Source organism: Dasypus novemcinctus, chromosome 19, assembly GCF_030445035.2.
Source record: "Dasypus novemcinctus isolate mDasNov1 chromosome 19, mDasNov1.1.hap2, whole genome shotgun sequence".
NCBI lineage: Eukaryota > Metazoa > Chordata > Mammalia > Cingulata > Dasypodidae > Dasypus > Dasypus novemcinctus.
The window spans coordinates 48,564,838-48,571,478 of NC_080691.1; the positions used below are offsets into that span (position 1 = coordinate 48,564,838).

Consider the following 6,641-nt stretch of genomic DNA (forward strand, 5'->3'; position numbering starts at 1 on the left):
ACTTCCTTTTCAAACACTAGTATAAAATATTATTTCCATGGTTGTAAGCTAGCAAATGGGGGTTTTCTGGGGTTGAACCACATGCACAAGGACCAAAAGTGTCCTTTCACTGTGATGATCAAAGGTGGTGCCAAGAAACCAATGCTTTTTAAAAATATGTATGATAAAGTTTATTTTTAGAGAAATTTTATGTTACAGAGAAGTTACCTCAAAAGGATAGGGGATTTCCATATAACCCACCCCCTCCTACATTTTCCCCTATGAATAACATATTAGTGTGGTACATCTGTTAGAATTGATGAACCAATATCGGAGCATAGCTACTAGCCAGTCTGTAGTTTACGTTATGGTTCACATTTCACAGTGTACAGTTTTCTGCATCTTTTTTTTTTTTAATTTTTAAAAATTATTTATTTTTTAATTACATTATGAAAAATATGAGGTCCCATTCAACCCCACCGCCCCCGCCCCCCACTCCCCCCACAGCAACACTCTCTCCCATCATCATGACACATCCATTGCACCTGGTAAGTTTTCTGCATCTTGACAAAATGTATAATGGCCTGTATCCGCCATCGTAACATCAGAACAATTCCAAGTGCCATAAAAATGCCTGGTATCAGTGTTGCAAATTCTATTATGACAATAATAATAAGTCTACTTTGGTCCCTGGTTGCATTCCCTCTTATGCTTGTTCATTTTACAGTCTTGAGACTTTGAGGATGAGCATGCCCACTCTGCTTCAGATTGGGAAATGGCTTAGATTTTATGGGGCAATTGTTTCCCCAGTATAAGAGAGTCATTTATAATTTCCCTACTCATTCTTACACCCCTTTTATTTGAGCCTGTAATTAGCACTATACCATTAAATGTACATTTCAGAGACTTAAGTCTTCTGTCTGCTCATATGCCTGCTGAGCCCGGAATCTCAGCAGAGTTGCAGCCAACACCTACTCTCCAGTTCATTGGACTCACCCAGGGCAACGAACAAAATGATGTTGGACAACTCCCATCCCAAAAAGAGTATCTACAACTGCAAGCAAAAAAAAAACCTGCTCGCTCTTTTTTTAAAGACGTGGGTTGATTTTTTAAATGTTTTTGAACGCCTTTGCTGCAGTTGTACATCCCACAAAGGAAGGGTTTCCAAATATTTTTATCCCGGGTACCCTTTCATGAAATGAATCAGCAAAATTAACCTGCACTAAAGAAGGCAGGGCGGGGCGGCCCAGCCCTCTATCTACCTCCCACAGAACAGCTTGACGCTAATCCATGTGGGAACCAAAGCATGGCAGTAGGAACCATAGAAGAGCTGTAGTTGGAGAAGAACCTTTGACTCCAGCGTCTTGGACAAACAAGGGGGATGGGAGAGGAGCATCCGCAGGGCTGTGTCCTCCCCCAGGCCGACACAGCAACGCTGAAGGGCACACGTTGGGGTCACCAACAGCACCTTCCAGGGAAGACCAGTAAAGCCATTGTCTCATACTGTAAGTGCAAATTAAAGCTGAAGTCCCCTTGGTGCATACCCTACTTTTTAAAAAATTTTTTACTATAAGACAAATTATAAAAACCAAACGTGGGAAGCGGACTTGGCCCAATGGATAGGACATCCACCTACCACATGGGAGGTCCGCGGTTCAAACCCCGGGTGGAGCTGGCCCATGCGCAGTGCTGATGCGCGCAAGGAGTGCCCTGCCACGCAGGAGTGTCCCCCGCATAGGGGAGCCCCATGCACAAGGACTGCGCCCCGGAAGGAGAGCCGCCCAGCGCGAAAGAAAGTGCAGCCTGCCCAGGAATGGTGCGGAATACACAGAGAGCTGACACAGCAAAATGATGCAACAAAAAGAAACACAGATTCCCGGTGCTGCTGATAACAGAAGCAGACAAAGAACACAGCGAATGGACAAGAGGGCAGACAACTGGGGCAGGGGGGTAGGAATAAAAAGTAAATCTTTAAAACAAAAAAAAACAAAATATGAGATTGAGAGAGAAAAGACACCTTTGGGCGCTGCTGATAGTAGAATAAGTGAGTACAGAGGAATCTGGCAGCAGTGACCAGAATCTACCAGAAGGTATGTTGCCCTTGTTTTTCTAAGGTTATTCTGACCAGCTGCAACTTATACGTGCCTGATAGTTAGATTCTGAACCCCGTGTAAGAGCCAGCTCTGCTCTTCCTCCTCTACACCAGCGTTATGAAGAGGGTCAATGAAGACGGTACATGTGAGTTGCTGCGGAAACCAGAAGTTGCCAGAAAACTGTAGCTTTGTCCTAAATAATGAGACGTGTGTGTGTAACTAGCCACAGAGGAGTTACAGGAAAGACTAGGGACTGAAGAAAGGAGTGCTGTCATTGGAGTCCTCAAGAGGCTGATTTGAAGAATTCAAAAGGCCAGTCAGTCCACCACATGAGCCGTTGAGCTGGGCCGCGGGCAGGACAGGGTCCCGGGGCTGGGCAGGGAGGTTGGGGAGTCGGAGAACCCGCAAGCCTGGGACCCTCCAAAGGGGGGATGCGGTTACTAAGAAGGTGAAGGAATTCTTCAAAACGGCCTGTTTGCTAGAGGAGGTGATGGAGCAATTTTAATCCCAAGGGCACAGAGAGCAGGAAATAGGGGATGGCAATGACAAGCTGAAGTCAGGGGAAAGGCAAGGCAGCCTCTAGAGAAACAGGGACGTTAAATCATAAGGACAGGAGGGCAGGTTCTCAGTATGTGATGATCCAAAAGCCAGATAATGAGGACCATTCCTGAGGAAGTAGCCATGAGGAGTTTAGCTTCAAATCCTGTTCATGAAGTGAAATTCCACTGCTAGGTATATACCCAGAAGAATTGAAAGCAGGATCTCAGATATTTGTACCCCCATGTTCATCTCCGCATTATTCACAAAAGCCAAAAGGTGGAAGCAACCCAAGGGCCCATCAACAGATGAAGCGGTAAAAAAAAAATGTGGTCTCTCCATACAATGGATTTTTTTTTTTTTTTGGTTCCCAGACTGGGAATTGAACCCCAGACCTCATGTGTAGGAAGCCAGTGCTCAACCACTGAACCACATTGGCTCCCCTGAGTTGGTTTTTCCATTTGTTTGCTTGTTGTTTGTGTTCTTGTTTTTAGGAGGCACCACAGACCAAACCTGGGACCTCCCATGTGGGAGGAGGGAGCTCAATCCCTCGAGCCACATCCACTCCCCACAATGGAATATTATTCAGCTGTCAAAAGAAGTGATGTGCTGGTACATGCCACAACACAGATGAATCTTGAAGACATTATGTTTAGTGAAATTAGGCAGACACAAAAGGGAAGATATTATATGATTTCTCTTATATGAAATATTTAGAATAAATGTTACCATAGCACGGCAATTTCAAATAGAAGGGCCCACCTAATCTGGCACCACAAAGGAGAAACACGTCTCCCAGAAAGATGGTGATTTATTGTGAGTGCCCAAGCAAGGAACTAAGGGAATCTTCCCAAAACCAGTTCAAGTGCTCACTTTGGCAGCACATATACTAAAATTGGGGCAATACAGAGAAGATTAGCATGGCCCCTGTGCAAGAATATCACACAAATTCGTGAAGCATTCCATATTTAAAAAAAATAAAAAACAGTTCAAAGTAAGAATAGGAACTAGGGTTTTTATAGCCAAAGAAGAGGAGTAGGTGAGAAGAAAAGTTAAAAAAAAAAATTTAAATAAAAAGTGATGCCACGGGTCTTCTGAGGAGGGTATGTGCAATTTCTCAGTCCTGGGAAGCGGACTTGGCCCAGTGGTTAGGGCGTCCGTCTACCACATGGGAGGTCCACGGTTCAAGCCCCAGGCCTCCTCGACCTGTGTGGAGCTGGCCCATGCGCAGTGCTGATGTGCGCAAGGAGTGCCGTGCCACGCAGGGGTGTCCCCAGCGTAGGGGAGCCCCACGCGCAAGGAGTGTGCCCCGTAAGGAGAGCCGCCCAGCGCAGAAGAAAGTGCAGCCTGCCCAGGAGTGGCGCTGCACACATGGAGAGCTGACGCAGCAAGATGGCGCAACAAAAGAGACAGATTCCCGAGCCGCTGACAACAACAGAAGTGGACCAAGAACACACAGCAAATGGACACAGAGAACAGACAACCAGGGCAGGGGCGTGGGAAGGGAGAGAAGTAAATAAAATAAATCTTAAAAAAAAAAAAAAAAAGTGAAAAAAAATTTCTTAGTCCTGTGTTGTCTGTTGTCTTTTTTTTTTTACTTTTTTCCTTTATTTTTTTTCTTTCTGTTTTTCTACTTTTTTAAAATTTTTGCTTCTTTTTAAAAATTTGTTTTCCTGCATTGTCTTAAGCACATCAAATTTGCCCTTGGTTCCAGCAGCTGATAAGCCACAGTTTAGATACTGTTGTGCAGGTGCGAGGCCTTGCTGGCTACTTTCTCAGCCAAATGCTCAAGGGTATCAAGCTGTTCCTCTCAGAAAAGTTACAGATTTACATCATTCAGTCTGGTTTTTGCTTTTGAGATGTTATCTTATTCCTGTAAACAAAACTGAGAAGGGCTGGTTAATATCCTTCAGGAAACTAAGCACAAGGAGTAAACTTCTAAACTTAGATTAGTAGGGGAGCCAACGTGGCTCAGTGGTTGAGTGTCAGCTTCTCACATATGAGGTCCCGGATTCTATCCCTGATCCTGGTACCTCAAACAATAATAATAAATTAATAGAAAAACAGCTCGATTAGATTTAGACTTTTCAGAGCTGTTTAAGTGAAGAAGTTTTAAGAAGCACACTTCCCAGCTCTCATGAGCAAATCCATAGAGACGGCAGAATAGCAGTTATAGCAGTTATAGGGGTGGGGAGGGGGTAATGGAGAGTTATTGCTAAACAAGTACGAGTTTTGGCTTGGGATGATGAAAATAGTCTGGAAACAGTGGTGAATGGCACACAGTACTGTCAATGTACATAGTGTCTTTATGTTATGTGTATTTTACCACAACTAAAATATACTCTTTTTAAGTCACATTCATGGCGTCAACCGGCTGCCCCTAATAGTCAAATAAAAAGATGTGTTTTGACTTAGTAGCTCCATCCGTGGGATTCCCCCCTCCCCAAGACAATAATTCAGAAGAGAAAAGTCACGAACCCAAAGATGCTTATACTAGCCTTATTTGTAAGAGCAAAAAGTACCTCAAATGCTCACACCAGAGGGAATGGTCTAGCAAACCCAGCAAGTCAATCCAGCGATGACAAAAAGTTTTATTCGTTTCTCCACATGACCTCCCACCTGCTGGGATCCTCCCTCCAGCACACAAATCCCAGGCACATTTCGGGAAGGCGGTCCCTGTGCCTTCGTCCCAGCCGCCAGGCGCTTCCTGGGGAGCTCGCTGTGTGGCCCATCCTGGGCCCCCTCGCCTGAAGACTGATACTCAAAGTGTGGGCCGCGGACCAGCGGCAGCGCCCCCTCCCGGACACCTGTTAGAAACGCACAATCTCAGACTCCCTGCCCCGCTCAGACGCACCAGCGCAGTGCTCACATTGAGAAGGTCCCCAGTGATTCGTGTTAAGTTTTGAGAAATCCTGAATGACGGGTAAAAGGCTCCTCTTAAAACATAAATCATTAGTTGCTATCTCTAATTGAAACGTATGCTTGATTTTTCTGCCTCACCCTGGGAGCCTGGTCCTGATCCTTAAGATACCTTCATTTGCAATGAACGTGGAGAAATTGCTGTGGCAGGTGGCAGACTCCAAAGACAGCCTGATGCCATGGCAACTGCTTCCATCAATAACTTAATGTCACTTCTGCTTTTCCCTCTTTGTCTCCTCAGGCCTAAAGCTGGAAGATTTTTAATTTGGAAAGAACATGAGATGGCTCGCGGTTGCCATGCCGACAGCAGCCGCATACAGATTAGCCAGCTTGAGTATCAGAAAGCAGACTCTTAGGCAATTGTGGAATTTTGTAACTCATGGGGCTCCAGAGAACAGCGACCCCAGGCCCTCACTTGGCAGGTGGGGGTCCAGGGAAGTGAAGTACCTGCCCGTGGCACAGCGTGCACTGAATTATCCCTCGGCATGCTGGCCAGTCCTGACCAACCTGAGAGTTTCAGGCAGGATCTCGGGATGAAGGGTTGGCCTGGAAAGACCCTGTGGAGTCGCTCTAGGCATCTGCTGGCACCTAGCCAGGCTGCACCAGTCTGGGGAGACTGTGCTTTGTCCACCTGGGTTCTCAGGCCCCAGCTCACACCTGCCGATCAAGGTGAGCTGTCCGCTGTGTGGAGACTGGAGAGCCTCCGAGGGAGGGACGCTGGGCCAGCGGCAATTCTGTGGCTTCTAGAACCCTAGCGACCATTACTGGAAGTTGTAACCGGCTCCACTAACCTAGGCTGGGCTCTGAGTCCGTGGTTACGATGCTGGTGGCTGCTGTAGGATAAGATGGAAGGCTGTGGGCTACCCGCGCCATCTGTCTTCTCTTGCCCAAGCTGGTGCTCTGGGCCAAAGCTCCTCAACAGCTGCTGCTGTCACTTCTTTTCCCAGGGATGTCTTCTTCTCCAGGGCCCTGGGTCTCCTTAGAGGAAAGAGCTGGGCAGTTAAGAAGAAAACAACCTTTAACTTTTTTTTTTTTATTTCTCCCAACCCCCTCGTTGTTTGCACTCGCTGTGCCTGTTCGTCTTCCTTGTTTCTTTAGGAGGCACCAGGAACC

At 46.4% G+C, this 6,641-nt stretch overlaps 1 non-coding gene across 1 annotated transcript; it reads left to right on the forward strand.

Annotated features, from left to right (window-relative positions):
- The first annotated feature begins 3,474 nt into the window (after positions 1-3,474).
- Positions 3,475-3,581, forward strand: LOC111766055 (U6 spliceosomal RNA). The gene has a single exon (XR_002798217.1). It is a non-coding gene; the product is annotated as a U6 spliceosomal RNA (small nuclear RNA).
- Positions 3,582-6,641: the final 3,060 nt, after the last annotated feature.